Genomic DNA, 22,393 nt, shown 5'->3' with positions numbered 1-22,393 from the left:
CGCCATTCATTATGATCATGACTGATCATCCAACTCAGTAACCGGTTCTGGCTTTCGCCCCATACCCTTTGATTCCTTTATACCCAAGAGCTATATCTAACTCCTTTTTGAAAACATTCAATGTTTTGGCCACAACTGCTTTCTGTGAAAGCAACTTCTACAGGCTCACCACTCTCTGAGTCAAGAAATTTCTCCTCATCTCAGTCCTGAAAGGTTTACGCCGTATCCTTAGTCTATGGCCCCTGGTTCTGGACACCCCGACCATAGGGAACATCCTTCCTGCATCTACCCTGTCAAGTACTGTTGGAATTTTATAGGTTTCTATGAGAACCCCCTCAATCTTCGGATCTCCGGTGAATATAATCCTAACCGACTCAATCCCTCCTCATACATCAGACCCACCATCCCAGGAATCAGTCCGGTAAACCTTCAATGCACTCCCTCTTTAGCATGAACATCCTTCCTCAGATAAGGAGACCAAAACTGCACACAATATTCCACGTGTGGCCTCGCCACGATACTGTATAATTGTAGCAAGACATCCCTGCTTCTGTACCCGAATCATCTCGCTATGGAAGCCAAAATACCTTTTTCCTTTTTTACCGCCTGTTGCACCTGCATGCTTGCCTTTAGTGACTGTTTTGCGAGAATACGCAGGTCTCGCTACTTATTCCCCTCTCTCAGTTTATAGCCATTCAGATAATAATCTTCCTTCCTGTTATTGCTACCAAAGTGGATAACCTCGCATTTATCCACATTATACTGCATCTGCCATGCATTAGCCCATTCACTCAACTTGTCCAAATCACCCTGAAGCCTCTCTGCATCCTCCTCACAACTCACCATCCCTCCCAAATTTGTGTCATCTGCAAATTTGGAGATATTACATTTAATTCCCACTAGTCACTGCCTGCCATTCGGAATCAGACCCATTTATCCCTACTATTTGTTTCCTGTCCGCCAACCAATTTTCTATCCACCGCAATGCACTACCCCAATCCTATGCACTTTAATTTTACATGCTAATCTACTATGTGGGACTTTGTCGAAAGCCTTCTGAAAGTCCAAACAAACAACATCAATTGGCTCCCCCTCATCAACTCCACTAGGTACATCTTCGAATAATTCCAGTAGATTTGTCAAGCATGATTTCCCTTTCGTAAATCCATGTTCACCCTGTCAAATTCTACCACTGTTCTCCAAGTGCTCTGCTATAAAATCTTTGATCATGGACGATTGAATTTTCCCTACTACCGACGTCAGGCTGACTGGTCTACAATTCCCTGCTTTCTCTCCACCTCCCTTTTTAAATAGTGGGGTTACATCAGCTACCCTCCAATCTGCAGGAACTGTTCCAGAGTCTATCGAATCTCGGAAGATTCCACCATCAATGCATCCACTTCCTTAACTACTCTGGGATGCATACCATTAGGCCCTGGGGATTTAACGGCCTTCAATCCCATCAATTTACCCAACACCATTTCTCTACTAATACTGATTTCCTTCAGTTTCTCTATTACACTAAGCCCTGTGTTGCCCAACATATCTGGTATTGCAGCCTTGGTTCAAACATGGACAAAAAGGCTGAAATCAAGAGGTGAGGTGAGAGTGACTGCCCTTGACATCAAGGCAGCATTTGACACGGTATGGCATCAAGGAGCCCGAGCAAAACTGAGGTCAATGGGAATAAGTGGTAGAAAGCTCCGCTGGCTGGAGTCATACCTAGCGCAAAGGAAGATGGTTCTGGTTGTTGGAGGTCAATCATCTGTGCTCTAGGACATCACTGTAGGAGCTCCAACCATCTTCAGCTGCTTCATCAATGACCTTCCTTCAATCAGAAGGTCAGAAGTGGGGATGATTGCGGATGATTGCACAATGTTCAGCACCATTCGTGACTCCTCAAGATACTGATAAAGTCCGTGTAGAAATGCAGCAAGACCTGGACAATATCCAGGCTTGGGCTGATAAGTGGCAACTAACATTTGCGTCACACAAGTGCCAGGCAATGTCCAACTCTAACAAGAGAGAATCTCACCATCTCCCCTTGACATTCAATAGCATTACCATCAGTGAATCCCCCACTATCAACATCAGAGGGGCTACCATTGACCAGAAACTGAACTGGAGCAGCCATATAAATACCGTGGCTACAAGGGCAGGTCAGTGGCTAGGAATCCTGAGGCGAGTAACTCAACTCCTGACTCCCCAAAGCCTGTCCAACATCTGCAAGGCACAAGTCAGGAGTGTGATGGAATACTCTCCACTTGCCTGGATGGGTGCAGCTCCAACAACACTCAAGAAGCTCGACACCATCCAGGACAAAGCAGCCCGCTTGATGGGCACCCCATTTGCAAACATTCACACCCTCCACCACCGATGCACAGTGGCAGCAGTGTGTACCATCGACAAGATACAATGCAGCAATGCACCAAGGCTCCTTAGACAGCACCTTCCAAACCCGCGACCTCTACCAACTAGAAGGACAAGGGCAGCAAATACATGGGAACACCACCAACTGCAAGTTCCCGTCCAAGTCACACACCATCCTGACTTGGAACTCTATCGCCGTTCCTTCACTGTCACTGGGTCAAAATCCTGGAACTCCCTTCCTAAGAGCACTGTGGGTCTACCTACCCGAAATGGACTGCAACGGTTCAAGAAGGCAGCTCACCACCACCTTCTCAAGGGCAATTAGGGATGGGCAACAAATTCTGGCCTTTCCAGCGTCGCCCACATCCCATGAATGATTAAAAATATATGATATTTGTATCCTCCTTCCTGAAGACAGAACCAAAGTATGCATTTAGTCGGTCAACCATTTCTTTATTTCACATAACATATTCTCCTGTTTCTGTCGGTGAGGGACCTACATTTGTCTTCACCAATCTTTTTCTCTTTACATACCTATAGAAACATATACAGTCAGTTTTTATGATCCCCTGCAAGCTTGCTCTTATATTCTATTTTCCCCTTCTTAATCAATCCCTTGGTCCTCCTTTGCTGAATTCTAAACTGCTCCCAATCCTCAGGTCTGCTGTTTTTCCTGGCAAATTTATATGCCTCTTCTTTGGATCTAATGCAATCTCTAATTTCCCTTGTAAGTTTGGTTTGGCTACCTTTCCCATTTTACTTTTGTGCCAGACAGCGATAAACAATGGTTGCAGTTCTTGCATACGCTCTTTAACTGTTTGCCATTGACTATCCACCGTTTCCCAATCCGTCATGGCCAACTCGCGCCTCATACCTTCCTAGTTTCCTTTATTTAGATACAGGACCATGCCTCAGAATCAGCTACGTCACTCTACATCTTGATGAAGAATTCTATCAGATTATGGTCACTCATTCCCAAGGGGTCTCACACGATTGGATTTTCAATTATTCCTCTCTCATTGCACAATACCTAGTCTAGGATGGCCTGTTCTGTGGTTGGTTCCTCAACGTATTGGTCCAGCAAACCATCCCGTGTACATTGCAAGAATTCCTCATCTACGGTACTGTGACTAATTTGATTTGCCCAATCTATATGCAGATTAAAATCACCCATAATTACGGATGTTCCTTTACCGCATGCATCTCTAATTTCCTGTTTAATGCCATTCCCCACATCACCACTACAGTTTGGGAGTCTATATACAACCCACAATAACGTTTTTTTCCCCTTAGTCTTTCTCGGCTCCACCCATACAGATCCCAAATCGGCAGAGCAAATATCTTTCCTCACTATTGCGTTAATTTCCTCTTTAACCAGCAATGTTACTCCACTGCCATTTGCTTTTTGCCTGCCCTTCCTAAATACTGAATATCCCTGAATGTTAATTTCCCATCCCTGGTCACTTTGCAGCCATGTCTCCGTAATCCCGAGTCTATAATACCCGTTTGCATCTATTTGCGTGATTAATGCATCCACTTTATTGCGAATGCTCCACGCATTAAGGTACAAACCCTGAAGGCTTGTCTTTTTAACATTACATGTCCTCTTCCCAACATTTTTCACTGTGACTCTGTTTGACTCTGCCCTTGATTTCTCTGCCTATCACTTTTCTTATTCCCCTCACTGCCTTTTCCCGGATTCACATCGAATGAAAGAGTAATGAGAAAACTTGGTGATGGAACAGAAGCAGAACGTTAACCTTTGGGAATGAATGTATTGTCAAACCTTCCTGATAGATTAGTTAAGTGAGACATAGTTCGGGCAGATGGAGTTTGTAGTGAGGGATCATCTAAGTAACAACAACAACTTATATTCATAGAATGCCTTTAACGTATCAAAACGTCACACGGTGCTTCACTGGAGAATTATAACACAAAGTATGACACCGAGCTACATAAATAAATAATAGGACAGATGACCAAAGGCTTGGTCAAAGAGGTAGGTTGTAAGGAGTGTCTTTGAGGTAGAAATCAAGGTAGGGAAGCAGACAGGTGTAGGGAGGGTATTCCAGAGATTGGAGCCTGGACAACTGAAGGTGTGGCCGCCAATGGTGGAGCGATAAAAATCAGGGATGGACAAGATACCAGAATAAGAATGTGCAGAAAGCACTGAGGTTTGTGGAGCTGGAGGAGATTACAGAGACAGGGAGTGGCGAGGCAATGGTGGAATTTGACAACAAGGAGGCTTTTAAAATCAAGACAATGCTTGACCGGGAGCCACTGTCGGCAAGCGAGCACAGGGGTGATAGGGAAAAAAAGGACTTTCTGAAAAGTTAAGACATGGGCAGCAGAATTTTGGATCATTTCAAGTTTATGGAGTAGAGAATGTGGCAGAGGAGCCAGGAGTGTGTTTGTATATTATGGCCATGTCCCTGCCATTACCTATTAGTTAAAAGTGAGCGTGTCTAAATGTTCATATTCCTGCCCTCAGACCCTGCATTATTCATGTGTCTATAGAGTATTTTATTATTTCTCGTTATGACCCCTTGTTCAAATAGTTTCACTCGATCAATCCACTCATTCCATCAAACATCTTAAATGCCTCAATCATATCACAGTTGAAGCTTCCATGCCAAAGTGTCTGAGCAACGCACTTGAGGTGTATAAGTGTCCTTTACATTCTCTGAAATAGCCTGAGCCTAACTTACCCTTGCTGAAACTTCCTGAGCGGTTCTTTACGCTCTTTGGTAAAAGCTGAGCACGCCTCACCTTCCCCAATAACTCCTGAACGTCCCTTCTGGTCTCTGAGACATCCTGAGGATCAAATAACCCATGTGACGCCTTTCAATGTTCCTTACCATCTCTGCTACCCCGAAAGCGTCTCGACCCTCTCTGATACCTCCTGATGGTCCCTTATCCCATCCAATACCCCCTGAGAAGTGCCTGGCATGCTTTCCTTCTCCTGGAGATCATTCTGTTCTCAACCACACTTTGTCTCTTACCTCTCCGACATCATGTGAAACTCCCTTAATCTTTTGGCACCTCCATCTGCCGACCACACGCCCCCGATCCGCCCCACTTAAATCCTCCAAATCCACTTGATAACTCATTAAGCCATTATACTCCCTCACAGCCAGTGCGGAACCCCTCCCTTTGGAATTCACTGAGAAACCCTGATAACAAGAGCCATGCTTCAGGCTAATGTGCGTGGGAACGCCGAACGAACACTGCCTGGAAGAAAGTGAGAGTGAACATGTGTCTGAGAAGAGCTGAGAAAAGATATGTCGGAGCTGTGAACCTGAGGCAGGTTTTGTGTTTTCAGTGATACTCTTGTTGTGAAAGCAGACATTTAAAAACAGAAAAATGATGAAAACTTTGGTGAAATCAGGCAGCATCTGTGCAGAGATATTTCTTGTCCCAGGATGTCATCGGTCAGTTGAAATGAGAATTAATGCAGCTCAGATCTTCCACTATCAACACCTCCCTGCAGAAACAGTTTGGGTGGAAATTATGACAGTGCTGATTTGGGCAAAAGATTTAGACAGCTCTGCAAAACACCTGCACTGCGGCTTGTGGAAGGATGGGACTCAGATGCTAGACTTTTGGATTTGTCAAAAAAAAGGGAAAAACACATCTCGTCTGAAATACAATAACAATGATGGTGGAGTTCTGAGCCATGCATGCTGAGAGTAATGGATTAATAGTCTGCTGTTTTAACCTCTCGGCTAATTCATTCCGTTAACGCATCTCACAATGTTCTCTTATTTCCTTCTTTCTCTCTGCAATCATTCCACTCAGAGGATAAACAACAGATATGAAAGCTTTCAACAACCAGTCAACAGCATCAACCCTGAGTTAGGCCTGGCGTGGTGGCGGGACTGAACAGCCAAAGGGGTTGGATTGAGGTTCGAGTCTCTGTCAAGCTCAAATCCCATCACTGCAGTTCTTGGCGTTGTATTGTCAGAAAAACTGCTGAGAAGGGAAACCCGAAATGAAAGCAGTTGACTGCGGAAATCTGAGCAGAGTAGGCAGCTTTTTTTGAGAGATGCTCTTTAGCAAAAATACCTTCCTCACACCAGCAGTGCATTGGACTATTTAAGAGGATTTTTGAATGCTTTCACTGGACAATGGTTAATACTCTGCACAAAAACGTCAATGTAAATCTGAAACAAGGTTTACCTTGCATTTTGTCTTAAACATCTACCACACCTGGTAATAGAACTGCAACAAGGAGCCAAAAATCAATCCATGTAAATGCGTTTGTTCTTGATGGTCAAAACCCATTGTTTTCCTTTTACATCCCTGCACTTACACATGTCTGTAGTTCACTCTCCATCATGAAAACCTCCCCCTTCCCCCAGCTTATTCTCCTGTCCAGTTTTAATGCTGATCTGCTTCCATTTTATTGACATTTTACTACGGCCGCGCCGCAGTTTTTCATTGTCATTAGGTTACATCGTTTACCTAGCTCTGCTGCTACAGCTGCTCCTTGGGGGAGATGTTCCATTCACATCAACGTTCCTTTGTGCCCTGAACTCAGTCATTATTCTGAGAGTCTTCACAATAGATAAGCTCTGGAAATGGAGGGATGGCTTTTGGAAGGAGAGCGGCCAGTTTGTTCACAAAATGTTCCTGGAGAATCTTCTGATACAGGGGATGCTAACAGAAGAACTGGGTTTTGTTTACAGGGAGTTGGCGCTTTTCTCTGAGCAGTCGATGTGAGTGAGAGATGGGGAACGTTACATATCAACCTGGAGCAGTGCCTGGATGGTTTAGCCTTGTTTTCTCAAATCAGCAAATCCATGAGGAGATTTGGCAGACGTTTTTCGAATCAGGAATTGTTTTCCCAGTGTAAATTCTTTCCTGGCAGAAGGGAAGGTAACCAGAGGAGAGATGTTTAAGGTGATTGGCACAGACTCTATGTATTGGATACCTACTGTACTAAATACTTCTTGCAGTGCCTCCGATTGTTTGTGTCTAGTTTTGCCTGTTATTAACACATCCGATTTTAACGCGCTCAGCCTACGTCTCATTTCCTGTCAGCTTTAGTTAAGGTGAATAACAGAGCATTTCCGTTACCTTTCTCCTGAAACTGAAGGTCTACCTCTAACATATTATGACCATCATTGCTCGCTGCTCATTTGGTGTCTGAATATTAATTAATTCTGGCTCATTACTTATTACAAATTTTAGTTTAGCCTGCTCTCCTGTCGTTTCTACAGCAGTTTATTTCAGAAAACTGCCCTATCTTCACTCTAGAAAGGAACGGACTTTAGAGAAGTTGCCAGTACCTGCAATCAGTTTTGAAATAGCTGGTTTCTGTCTTGAATGGGAAATGCAGTCTGTCTTTTGATGAAAAGGGGCAGTTGTTCTCAGGTGATTCTGATAGCCCTGGTCTCTGAGAAAATGTCGCTGTTTATGCTTTTACAAAAGTCGCTGCCAGCCCACTAAGCTGAGAACTCGAAATCCAATTCAAATCAAATTTCCAGTATGACATTTGATATAATAACATCTCCACTTTGATGAAGTAACTGCCGCTCTGAACAGCGACAGTTGAGACTATATTTGATTGAGGTGTCTGAAATCAAGAATTGTTTTCACAGAGTGACTAAGAGGAAACTATTTCCGCTGACAAATAAGCCACTAGCTGGAGGACACAGATGTAAAGGCACCAGACATGACATGACAAAACTGTTTCTAACAATCTGAGTTCGTGTGCTCTTCATTGCAATGTTTGAAATTCTGGTGGAACTCTATCTCAGACACACAATCTCATTCATTTTAATTTTCTAGCTGTCCAGGTAAGAAGTTATTGTGAGGGACCTGTACAATAGAGCAAGAAATATATTTACATTGGCCGTCATAATCACAGTGCTGATGCACCAATGAATTTCTCCAACTATTCTGGATTTCTGGAACCCCAGTAGATTTTCGGAACACCAGCAGAATTTTCTGCCTCAACTAATTCCTGGAACACAATGAAATTCTTCAACGCAACGGATTTCTCCTGATGCAATTGCTTTATGTAAACCTCATTGGTTTCACCCATCCAAGCGGATTTCTAAAAACCCATTATTTTCTGTCCAATATTTGTGGATCCCAATCGATTTCTTACGTTCCAATGCTCAGTGCTATTTTCTCTGTATATATCTGGCACCTCAATTATATTTTTTTCCCCTGACCCATTTGATTTCTGGAAAAGCAAATTATTTCTACCATTTCAACCAACAATTAGAATCCTGATGGGTCTAGTCCTGTCCTCATAGGTTCTGGAATCTCAATGCATTCCTCCCATTGCAATAGATTTCTGCATCACCATTTCTTTTTTCCTATCGCAGTTTATTTCCCGAGAATTCTTCCAAGGGATGGCAGAACTGGACCATTGACCATCGAATTAACATACGGGTATGTTACTGGTTGTTCCAGTTCATTGTACTATATCATGTGTGAGGCAGAATGGGCTGTTAAGTGACCTTGAAACATTCAGATGCGCCCGAGGGTATAGGTGATAGAAATCAAAAAACTTAATGTGTTCCTCATTTTAAATCAATCTTTGCAATACATGAACAGGTTTAATGCAATCAGACCTGCAAAAAGTGTTTAAGAAATGACAAGATTGGAATTAACTCAGGGAATGTATTGGATTGAGTGAATTAATCCTTGCAATGTGAACTTCTGTAGAGAGAATGTTGTGTTGATTTTGTAATACTAAAATGTTTAACACAGAGAATGCAGTGCATTGAATGAAATAATGACGTCTGTTTAAAGTAAATGGACGGAAGTGTAGTATTTTGATGCAATGCGCTGGAAGAGGGCATTTTGTGTCAAATATGTAATTGGAGCTGTTATTTCAAAGGTTAGACATAAAACTGGGCTGAGATAGAGAGTGCTTCTAATCCAGTGTTTAGTTGACATCCCATCAATCACCAGCTTTAATATGCAATGCGAATCAGAAATAAAATATGGTGTGAAAACAGAGAAAACTACAGTGCAGTGGGACCTAGTTCAGGAAGACAAAAGAATGGGTAAAAATTCATTCTGATTGATTATACAAAACTGAAGCTCACTAGTAAAGTTATATTGCATATAGCAGTAGGTGAAACTGCTGTAGTAAATGCGAGAAGGGTCATTTACAAAACTCATACTATACGTATTACCTTTTGAATTGACATAAAACCCAGAAGTGTATTTCCCAGAAAAGATATTAACCTGACTGCTTGTTCCATCTGTTGATTCTCAGACAGCTTGCACGAGAAGAGTCGTCCTCGGGTGAAGGTGCTAAATTGGGGAAGACTAATTATAACAATATTAGGGAGGAACTGAAGAATTTAGATTGGGGGCGGCTGTCTAAGGATAACTCAACATCTGACATGTGGGAGTCTTTCAAACGTCAGTTGATTAGAATCCAGGACCAGCATGCTCCTCTGAAGAAGAGGGATAAGTTTAGCAAGTTTCGGGAACCTTGGATAACGCAGGAAATTGAGAGCCTCGTCAAAAAGGAAAAGGAAGCATTCGTTAGGGCTGGAAGGCAAGGAACAGACGAATCCCTTGAAAAATATAAAGACAATAGGAAGGAACTTAAGCAAGGAGTCAGGAAGGCTAAAAGGGGTTATGAGAAGTCATTGGTAAACAGGATTAAGGAAAATACCAAGGCTTTTTCTACGTATATAAAGAGCAAGAGGGTGCCCAGGGAAAGGGTTGGATACTCAATGACAGAAAAGGGAATCTATGTGTGGAGCCAGAGGAAATGGGCGATGTACTAAATGAGTACTTTGCAACAGTATTCACCAAGGAGAAGGACTTGGTGGATGATGAGCTTAGGGAAGGGAGTGTAGATAGTCTCAGTCATCTCATTATCAAAAAGGAGGAGGTGTTGTGTGTTTTGCAAAGCATTAAGGTAGATAAGTCCCCAGGGCCTGATGGAATCTACGCCAGAATACTGAGGAAGGCATGGGAAGAAACTGCTGGGGCATTGACAGAAATCTTTGCATCCTCATTGGCTGCAGGTGAGGTCCCAGAGGCCTGCAGAATAGCCAATGTTGTTCCTTTGTTTAAGAAGGGTAGTAAGGATAATCCAGGAAATTATAGGTCGGTGAGCCTTACATCAGTGGTAGGGAAGTTATTGGAGAGGATTCTTCGGACAGGCTTTACTCACATTTTGAGTCAAATGGATTTATTAACGAGAGGCAGCATGGTTTTGTGAAGGGGAGGTCGTGTCTCACTAATTTGATTGAGTTTTTTGAGGGAGTGACAAAGATGATTGATGAAGGAAGGGCAGTGGATGTTATCTATATGGACTTCAGTAAAGCCTTTGACAAGGTCCCTCATGGCAGACTGATGCAAAAGGTGAAGTCACATTGGATCAGAGGGGAGCTGGCAAGATGGATACAGAACTGGCACTGTCATAGAAGCCAGAGGGTAGCAGTGGAAGGGTGTTTTTCTGAATGGTGGGATGTGATCAGTGGTGTTCCACAGGGATCAGAGCTGGGACCATTGCTCTTTGTAGTATATATAAATGATTTGGTGGAAAATGTAGCTGGTCTGATTAGTAAGTTTGCGGATGACACAAAGGTTGGTGGAGTTGCGGACAGTGATGAGGATTGTCAGAGGATACAGCAGGATATAGATCGGTTGGAGACTTGGGCGGAGAAATGGCAGATGGAGTTTAATTCGGACAAATGTGAGGTAATGCATTTTGGAAGGTCGAATGCAGTGGTAAGTATAAAGTAAATGGTAGAAACCTTAGGAGTACTGACAGGCAGAGAGATCTGGGCGTACAGGTCAACAGGTCACAGAAAGTGGCAACGCAGCTGGATAAGGTAGTCAAGAAGGCATACGGCATGCTTGCCTTCATGGGTCGGGGCATAGAGTACAAAAATAGTCAAGTCATGCTGCAGCTGTACAGAACTTTAGTTCGGCCACACTTAGAATATTGCAATAATATAAAAGCAAAATACTGCGGATGCTGGAAATCTGAAATAAAAACAAGAAATGCTGGAATAACTCAGCAGGTCTGGCTGCATCTGTGGAAAGAAAAGCAGAGTTAACGTTTCGGGTCAGTGACCCTTCTTCGGAAGAAGGGTCACTGACCCGAAACGTTAACTCTGCTTCTCTTTCCACAGATGCTGCCAGACCTGCTGAGTGATTCCAGCATTTCTTATACTTAGAATATTGCGTTCAATTCTGGTCGCCACACTACCAGAAGGACATGGAGGCTTTGGAGACGGTACAGAAGAGGTTTACCAGGATGTTGCCTGGTCTGGAGGGCATTAGCTATGAGGAGAGGTTGGATAAACTGGGATTGTTTTCACTGGAACGGCGGAGGTGGAGGGGCAACATGATAGAGGTTTACAAAGTTATAAGTAGCATGGACAGAGTGGATAGTCAGAAGCGTTTTCCCAGCTGGAAGTGTCAGTTACTATGGGACATAGGTTTAAGGTGAGAGGTGCAAAGTTTAGAGGGGATGTGCGAGGCAAGTTTTTTACACAGATGGTGGTGAGTGCCTGGAACTTGTTGCCGGGGGAGGTGGTGGAAGCAGGTACCATAGAGACGTTTAAGAGGCATCTTGACAAATACATGAATAGGATGGGAATCGAGGGATATGGACACCGGAAGTGCAGAAGGTTTTAGTTTCGGCAGGCATCAAGATCAGCGCAGGCTTGAAGGGCCGAATGACCTGTTCCTGTGCTGTACTGTTCTTTGTTCTTTGTGCATTCTCCAGGCTCATTATAAGGTGTTGTCTGAAAGGATATATAGTCATTGCACTCTGTGGGTTAAATTCACTTCCTGGCACGGCCTTTATCTTCTCTTGTTATCTCTGTCTGTCTCTCATTGTCTCTGTTGCTCTGAGTTTATTTTGCTTGCTCGGTCTTTTTTTTCTGGACGTTTTTCTGTCCATCACCAGGGGCAGTATGTAGATGAGAAACAGAAGGGGTCCATGAATAGATCCTTACTGGACACCAGGGGTAACGTTGCGAGAACTGGAAGAGAAGCCTTTTCTAGTGATACACTGGCTATGATTAGCTGGATAAGAATGGAACCAGGTGACAGTAGACCCAGGCGTGGGGAGGCATTGCAGGAGGATGCTGTGGTTAACCGTGCCAAACACCGTAACAACCTCCACAATGCTGGCTGGACTTTATTGACACCGAATGCCCACCCCACCCCCACCCCCATCACTCAAGGGATGTGAACGGATTCAGGAGACAGATGCCCCCTCGCCACGCCATTTTCCTTGGAGTGGGAGAGTGCATCAATGTCCTTCCCAAGCAGAGGCCAATTAGGAACCATATGTTGCCTATTAGCATGGCCTCCGTCATCTTGCTTTGTATCTCTGCCCCGCCACATCTTTCTGTCTCTGCATCTTACTTACTTCCAAATCCCTGAATCTTTCCATCTCTGCTCGTCCTTTCCTGTAAGATTATCTCTGCATTGCCCCCATCCCCCTGTCCCGAGACACCCCTCTGTATTCTGAATGAGGGACCTTGTCAAAGGCTTTACTGAAGTCCATATAGATAACATCCACTGCCCTTCCTTCATCAATCATCTTTGTCACTTCCTCAAAAAACTCAATCAAATTATTGAGACACGACCACCCCTTCACAAAACCATGCTGCCGCTCGCTAATTAGCTCGTTTGTTTCCAAAGGGAAGTAAATCCTGTCCCGAAGAAACCTCTCCAATAATTTCCGTACACTGATGCAAGCCTCACCGGCCTATAATTTCCTGGATTATCCTTGCTACCCTTCTTAAACAAAGGAACAACATTGGCTATTCTCCAGTCCTCTGGGACCTCACATGTAGCTAATGAGGATGCAAAGATTTCTGTCAAGGCCCTTCCAATTTCTTCCCTTGCATCCCTCAGTATTCTGGTGTAGATCCCATCAGGCCCTGGGGACTTAAATACCTTAATGCTTTGCAAGACACACAACACCTCCTCATGTTTGATAATGAGATGACTGAGACTATCTACACTCCCTTCCCTAGGCTAATCATCCACCAAGTCCTTCTCTTTGGTAAATATTGATGCAGGTCTTGATATTCGCCATGGATTACTGATACTGTGTAAAAACATGACATTGACTCATTGAATAAAAATCATTGAGGCTAACAGCCAAGAAGGAGCCCATTCCGCTCGTAATCTCCATTCCCGCTCTTGAAAGAGTTGTCAAATTCAGTCCAGCATCCCATTTCTTTATGCCCATAACCCTGCAAATTAATCATCTTTTAGTACAATTTCAATCACCTTTTTGAAGTTCCCATGGAATGTGATTCCACCAGTCTTTCAGTTCCAGATGTTAGCATCCCTCTGAGTCAAACATTTCTCTACAGTTCTCTGGTTCACTTCTAGTTCTTTTGACAATGAGTTACAGTTATGAAATGCGGTTAAATCTGACTTGGCACTGGAACAGCTTCCTGCTTCTTTGTATGTGTAACACACAACAACCACAGGAAGTAGTTGAAGGAAGTTGTTTCTCTGCATTCCAATGGAAATTGGATGATTGCCTGAGAGACAAGGGAATAGAAGCATTGGGTGAAAAGCTGACATGAGGTGCAATGTGGCGGAGAAGACTGGCGTGGAGTGTGTGCAATGGTGTTGAATGGTTGGACCGAATGGCCTATTTTTTTTACTGTTTTTTATTCTTTCATGGGATGTAGGCGTCACTGGCTCGGCCAGTATTTGTTGCACATCCCGTATCGCATTGTGAAGGTGATGATGATCTGCCTTCTTGAACCACTGCAGCCTCTGTGGGGTAGGTACACCCACAGTGCTGTTCGAATGCGAGTTCCAGGATTTTGACCCAGTGACAGTGAAGGAATGGCCGACAGAGTTCCAGATCTGAATGGTGTCTGACTTGGAGGGGAACTGGCAGGTGGTGGTGTTCCCATGCAACTGCTGTCCTCACGCTTCCAGATGGTAGAGTTCGCGGGTTTGGGCAGCGCTGTTGAATGAGCGTTGGTCATTGCTGCAGTGCATCTTCTAGATGGTGCACACTGCTGCCACTGTGCGTCGGTGGTGGAGGAAGTGACAGTTGAATGTGTTGGATGGGGTTCCAATGAAGCAGGCTGCTTTGTCCTGGATGGTGTTAAGGTTATTGAGTGTTGCTGGAGCTGCAGCCATACAGGAAAGTGAACAGCATTCCATAACACTCCTGACTTGTGCCTTGTAGATGGTGGACAGGCTTTGGGGAGTCAGGAGGTGAGTTACTTATCGCAGAATTCCTAGCTTCTGACCTGCTTTTCTAACCACAGTATTTATATGGTTGTTCCAGTTAAATTTCCGGTCATTGGTAAACTGCTGGAAGATGCTGATAGTGGGGGAATTCAGCGATGCTAATGCAATTGAATGTGAAGGGGAGATGAGTGGACTCTCTCCTGTTGGAGATGGTCTTGGCCTGGCACTTAACAGCCCAAGCCTGGGGATTGTGTTACAGTGCTCTGTGGGGTATTTAAAACACATCTGTAAATGCTATGTAATTCCATGTGATGTAATTACATCATCCAAACCCCTCATGGTTTTGAATATGTCTATTAGATATTCCCATAACCTTCTCTGCTGGAAGAAAAACAATCCCAGATTCGCCAATCTCTCCCCATAACTGAATCCCTCATCGATAATATCATCTGCACCATCTCCATGGTATTGGCCATCTTACTAAAGTGTGTTGCCCAAAATGGGATGAAATGTTCCAGATGATTAGTAAATGCTTTATGTTTTCAACGTCTCTATTTTGAAAGCCCAGCATTCCATCCCTTATCTTAACTGCCTTATCTAGTGTGGGAATGCACAACTAATGGCAATCATCCTATATGTCCCTTTTTATTTAGAGATACTGCACTGGCCCCTTTGGCCCAGCAAGTCTGTGCCGACCAACGACCACCCATTTATACTAATCATGCAGTAATTCCATATTCCCTACCACCTACCCACACTAGGGACAATTTACAATGGGCAATTTACTTATCAACCGGCAAGTCTTTGGCTGTGGGAGGAAACCGGAGCACTTGGTGAAAACCCACACAATCACAGGGAGAACTTGCAAACGCCGCACAGACAGTACCCAGAAGCGAACCCGGTGCCTAGAGCTGTGAGGCTAAGCACTGTGCCACTGTGCCGCCCTTATTGCCAGATTGTGAGATGTTATGTGGATTTTATTTGTACTTGCAGTAGCTTGAATTTAACTCTGTTAATAAATGAATGTATGGAGATTCAGACTGCTACGGCACCGCATGCTCTATAGTCCATAAGTAATTAATCAATCGATTGAAATATTGTGTCTATTGTTGAAAAATTGTGTTACGTTATGCGGAATAGTAAGTAACCGTTTAAAGTTCAAATTACTTGACTTTTATTGGATTAATTTATGGATTGATGGAGATTCTGTCGACTATTGCAGCACAGGTGGTGTATTGTCCAAGAATTAATTAATTATTCGATTGAAAGAGTATAATAAAGATTGGCACAATGTATGTTAATTCCATGCGTTTAAACATAAGTTTAATTCTGAAACACTGTTCTTAGTGTCAACGGTTACGCTCCTCTCTGCCTGCAGTGAACAAAATCTGATCTGAAACTACAGGTTTCCTTTACAAACGCTTGCTCTCACTGTAAACTTCATTTTGGTATTTTGTCAAATCCTCACTGCTCACTATAATTTCAAATATATTACATTAACAACCGTGTCACAAGATAACTTGTCTTGAAAGAATATAAATGTGGAAACTGAAATGGAACACAAGAAGAGGAAGAGGCCATTCAGCCCCTGGAGCCTATCGCGCCATTCAGCAAGATTACGGCTGATCTGTGACATTACCCCCTTGACCCGCCTTTACCTCACATCTCTTAATACCTTTAGTTAAGCAGAATATATCAATCTCAAATTAACATTAATAATTAATCGAGAACAGATTGCCAGTTGCAGTAGAGATTTCCAAACTTCTCCCATTCATTGCTTGTTCAAGTATTTTCTAATTTCACTCATGAAAGGCTATCTTTTAAACTATGCCATCTATTCTTAGACTCCCCAAACATTGGAAATAGTTTATCTCTATCTGCCCTATCTGTTCCCATTTATATCTTGAAAACGTCGAATGAAACAACCCTTAACCTTTTAATTTCCAGGTAATACAGCCCTAGTTTGTGTCATCTTACCTCATAATTTAACCCTTGGAAACCAGCTTTCATTCTGGTAAACATTCACTGCACTCCTTCCAATGCCAATATATCCTTCCTAATGTGTGGTGCCCAGAACTGCTCACATTAACTGCAGGTGTGGTCTATCCAGGGCTTTGTAAAACTGAAGCATAACTTCCATCCCCTTGTATTTTAAACCTTTAAACATAAAGGTCTATTTTCACTGTCCTACATCTCGTCATAGGAACGTAGGAACAGGAAGAAGGATTTTTCACACCTCCACCTTGTTTTGTCATTGAATCAGATCATGGCTGATTTCTGCCCTAACACAACATGGCCACTTTAGCCGCAGACCCCTCAATATATTTACTGAATAAAAATCTCTCAATCTCAAATTTAAAATTTACAATGGACCTTGCATTGATTTCTGTTTGCAGAAGAGAGCTCCAAACTTCTAACACCCTGTACGTGTAGAAGTGTTTCTCCACTTCACTCCTGAAAGGATTGTTCTAAATGCTGACGATATTCTCCCGTCCTTACCCTCAATTATGCAGTGTTTCTGGAAAAGATGGGACAGATCTCCTTCGGTCAGAGAAATCTAAGAGGAGATTTGATAAAGTTGTTCAAAATCATTGAAGTTGTTGATGGAGTGGATGAGGAACATAGTTCCCAGTGGCAGAAGAGGCAGTAACCAGATGACACAGATTTAACCCGAGTGACAAAGGTACCAGACGCAACATGATGATTTTTTTTTTATGCATTGTGTTGTTATGATCTGGAATGCACTTCCTGAAATAGAGGTGGAAGCAGATTCAATTTTAACATTCAACATGTAATTGGATAAGCATGTGAATGGGTAAATACTGGAGTATGCAGAAAGGGTAGGGGAATGAGCTTGATTCCATAGCTGTACAAAACAGGCAGTGCAAGCACGATGGGTCGAACGACCTTCATTCTGTGGTATATCATTTAATGATCCCATGGACATTAACGTTCGTTTAATAATTTTATCTTTTACCTTTTAGTGCTTTTTGGGATTCGGTGCAGTGCTTCTCAAGGTTAGTTTCAATGTATCTCTCCAAATTGCTGACAAGGAGACACTGAGGTCCTGTACTGTTAAATCATTCAGTTTGTTTTTATAACATTTCATTTCTGTGTCTGTATCTAATCGTGTTGTAACATTGATAGCGGTGATGCAGGTCTGCATCTCAGCAGTTGTCATTGGGAAGGCACTGTTGGAAATGTGATTATTTTTGGACATTTCATCCATTTCCTTTTGGTCACGAGGGTTACAAAACTGTACATAGCACTCCAGCTGGTCCCAGAACAATATTTTATTGAATATTATCATTACTTCTAGATTTCTCACAGTTAGCCATCCAATTCCTCAAATTTGTTGGAATTTCAATTCAATTAATTAAAATAAATCGAGAATTAGAAACTCGTGTCGGTAATAACGCCAGGAAACTGTCATGGATTGTTGTCAATACCTATCAGGTTCTCTAATGTACTCTGGGGAAGGAAATCTGCCGTCTTACCTGGTCTGGCCTCCATATGACTCCAGACCTCCAGCAACATGGTTGGCCCTTAACTGACCTCTGAAATGGCCCCAGTAAGTCACTCAGTTCTGGGGCATTTAGGGATGGGCACAAATGCTGGCCTTGTTAACGGCGCTCCATCCTCTAAGTATGAAAAGAAAATATTTAATTTCCCTCAAACGCCTCAATTAGATCATGCATGACTCTTCTCTATGTTCTCCAATTTAGTCCGTGTATTATCCTAGTGAATATGTTCTGTACCCACTCGACGGACGATATATCATTCCTGAGCTGTTGTGCCCTGCACTGAATGTGGTATTCCGGCTTTGGCCTAAACACATCTGTATAAAACGATAGCATAACTCCATCAGCCTCGTTGAATTTCAATCTAATGTCACATTCACTGTTTTAATTTATAGTGGATATTTACACTACATTTTTAAATTATTTCTTCCCGCAGGTCTATAAATGCCTTTGCTCTTGCAATCTCCCTAGTTGCTTTATTTCCTAAATTGCAGCAGCGACTTCAGTTCAGATCTATTTCATTGGCTGTGATGTGGTTTGGCACGATCTGAGTTACTGAAAGGCAGTACGGAAATGCAAATGTTACTTTCTCTTTTTAATCAAATTCTGAAATCTCTTGTTTTTGTGGAATCTGTGTCTCCGAGTATAGTGCTTTCCTTCCAAACAGAGCGATGCAAGAGTCAACACCTGACCAATTCACTCGCTCTGCATCTACTGCCAGCAAAAGTATGACTTAAATGTATTGGGTTAAAAAATATCTCCGGCCATGGAAGTGAATTAGACGCCTGCTTTTCCAACTGTTGTTCAATTGGAGGCCAAATAAATGGAAATCTGGTGGTGTTTAATATGAACTGGTGATGCGATATTGGCGGGTTTAGACTGTTGCCCGAGAGGAACATACATCCTACTCAGTCTGACTTTAGGGACTTAAACTACGCCCAACAAATGAACTCACACCTCATGGAGACATTGATGGTGAATTTTAATCAAATTCACGAAGTGTAAAGAAAGGGATTTGGATCGGCTGCATGATTTACACTCCACACAATTTTCACCTCCATTCACTTTAATGCAGCGTAAAATCGGGATTAGCTGATCACTTCACAACATGCTGGAAATTACTTTAATTTGACTTCATGAACAGTAAGTTCAGCTGCAGTGAAAATCAGGCGCTGATCACCCTCCCAGCCAGTGGGTTCTTGTGTTTAACTGGAATGTGTTTCTTTACTCTCCTGAGAGATTACCTTGAAATAATCATTATACCTGGAGCGTTCAGTTAGAGGATTTCTGAAAGGAGAGTCAGTCAGGATTACTTGTGAAGCACCGTCCTCATATTCAGGGAGCAGTTTCTCTTGGTACTGAGGAAGCCAGAAAGAACCAATCAAAGCAGACACAGTCAATCCATCTGTATATTCGGTCAACTTTGACGTCACAGACCTGGTGTCTCCCGGGTCAGTAGATTACTCCTGTGTTTACAGAAAGACAGTGCCAGATCGGGAGATCATCTCATATTTAAGTGACACCGTGAAGGCAACTCTTGCGGGTAAGTTTTACTCTCTTTCACGCTAAGAATACAGAATACCATTGAACATAGGAACATATGAATTGGAGCAAGGGGAGGCCATTTGGCCCTTCGAGCTTGTTCTGTCATTCAATCTGATCATGGCTGATCTCCTACCTCAACTCGACCTTCCCGCACACTTCCCACATCCATTCGTTCCCTCAGTACTCAAAAATCTATCGACATCTGTTTGAATATAGTCAATGACTGACCATCCACAAATCTCTAGTGTAGAGAATTACAAAGACTCACAACACTTTGCGTGAAGAAAATTCTCCAAATCTCATTGCGGACTGGCTGGTCATGTATTCTGAAACTGTGACCCTGCGTCTAGATTATCCAGCCTGAGGAAACACTTCCTCAGCATCTACCTTGTGAAGCATCTTAAAACTGTTCTGCTTCAGGGAGATCACCTCTCACACTCCTGAACTCCTGTCTACTCAACTGAATCTCTTCACATTGGACAGTGTCCGCACCCAGCAGCCAGTCTGGTGGACCTTCATTGTCCACCCTCTGGGGCAAGTTTATCCCTTCTCAGGTAAATAGGCCAGGACTGCACACATTAATACAATTGTGGCCGCACCAGTGTCCTGTATAATTGCAATAAGATTTCTTTATTCTTGTACTCCAATCCCTTTGTACCAAATGCCAACATACCATTGGCCTTCATAATTGCTTGTTGCTGACAATACCCGAGGGTGAAATATCTCCTAAATGTATTGCGAAATGGACGGCAATGATTCGGCCGTTTATTTTATTCCCCACCTGTTTGTGTTTTCAATTGAAACAGGGATTAAAACCCAATTATTACTGTCCGTTTCAAATTTGCCCAAGGCCAGTTTTACCCCCACACGATTGACCTATCAACATTTAATGTCACACTGACAGTACGGTAACAGGGATAAAAATCCTCTGTATGTAGAGCCAGCTCAAGAGGCACTGACGGCCTGACAGCCCTTGTCACTTTACAGGTTTCTCTGTTAGAGAACAGAATCTGTATACCGAGATTTTCAAAATGATCCCGTCGTGCACAATATTTGAACTTCAGTACATTGAGAGGGCTTTCATATCTCGTATCGGCTGGCATTTTGACAGCATCTCTCACACTCGTGGTCCAACACTGAGAAGGGCGAGGGCAGCAGTTGCATGGGGACACCATCAGCTACACGTTCCCCTCCAAGTAGCACACCATCCTGACTTGGAGATTTATCATTTATTCCTTCATCGTTGCTGGATCAAAATCTCAGAACTCATTACCAGACCACCTAATTGCACAAATTGGCTGGAAAGGGTTCGAGGTCCTCCTGAGTTCCTGGATGTGCTATATAAATTCAGGACTCTGCTTAATTGCTCATTTCATTTGAAGCAAATCCCGAAAACTGCTGCTGTGGAATCGCAGTCCCTGATGTAAACACTTCCCTTTGACACAGTGCAATTGGTATTGTGTTACAAACATGTACCTCACAGGCAAATTTACAGATCCATTGCTAAATCTTCTTTCCATCTATTTTGCTGCACATCTGCCAACAACGCCAGTGATATCTCTTAATCAACGGACTGGGGAGAATGTAACAGGAGAGGTGGCCATCATTACCTGCACTGTGACTGGCAATTAGAATTAGAACATTACAGCACTGTACAGGCCCTTCGGCCCTCGATGTTACGCAGACCTGTGAAACCATCTGACCTACACTATTCCATTTTCATCCATATGTCTATCCAATGACCACTTAAATGCCCTTTAAGGTGGTGAGTCTACTACTGTTGCAGGCAGGGCATTCCATGCCCCTACTACTCTCTGAGTAATGAAACTACCTCGAACATCTGTCCTATATCTATCACCCCTCAACTTAAAGCTATGTCCCCTCGTGTTTGCCATCACCATCCGAGGAAAAAGACTCCCACGATCCACCCTTTCTAAGCCTCTGATTATCTTATATGTCTCTATTAAGTCACCTCTCCTCCTCCTTCTCTCCAACGAAAACAACCTCAAGTCCCTCAGCCTTTCCTCGTAAGACCTTCCCTCCATACCAGGCAACATCCGAGTAAATCTCCTCTGCACCCTTTCCAAAGCTTCCACATCCTTCCGATAATGCGGTGACCAGAACTGCACGCAATACTCCAGGTGCGGTCTCACCAGAGATTTGTGCAGCTGCAGCATGACCTCGTGGCTCCGAAACTCGATCCCCCTACTAATAAACGCTAACACACCATATGCCTTCTTAACAGCCCTATTAACCTGGGTAGCAACTTTCAGGGATTTATGTACCTGGACACCAAGATCTCTCTGTTCGTCCACACTACCAAGAATCTTCCCATTCGCCCAGTACTCTGCATTCCTGTTACTCCTTCCAAAGTGAATCACCTCACACTTTTCCGCATTAAACTCCATTTGCCATCTCTCAGCCCAGCTCTGCAGTCTGTCTATGTCCCTCTGTACCTACAACATCCTTCGGCACGATCCACAACTCCACCGAACTTCGTGTCATTCGCAAATTTACTAACACACCCTTCTACACCCTCTTTCAGGTCGTTTATAAAAATGACAAACAGCAGTGGCCCCAAAACAGATCCTTGCGGTACACCACTAGTAACTAAACTCCAGGATGAACATTTGCCATCAACCACCACCTTCTTTCAGCAAGCCAATTTCTGATCCTAAGCTCTAAATCACCTTCAACCCCATACTTCCGTATTTTCTGCAATAGCCTACCGTGGGGAATCATTTCAAACGCCTTACTGAAATCCATATACACCACATCCACTG

The sequence above is a fragment of the Heterodontus francisci genome, unplaced genomic scaffold (assembly GCF_036365525.1).
Source record: "Heterodontus francisci isolate sHetFra1 unplaced genomic scaffold, sHetFra1.hap1 HAP1_SCAFFOLD_49_1, whole genome shotgun sequence".
Taxonomy (NCBI): domain Eukaryota; kingdom Metazoa; phylum Chordata; class Chondrichthyes; order Heterodontiformes; family Heterodontidae; genus Heterodontus; species Heterodontus francisci.
Note: the sequence above shows the minus strand (reverse complement) of the source record.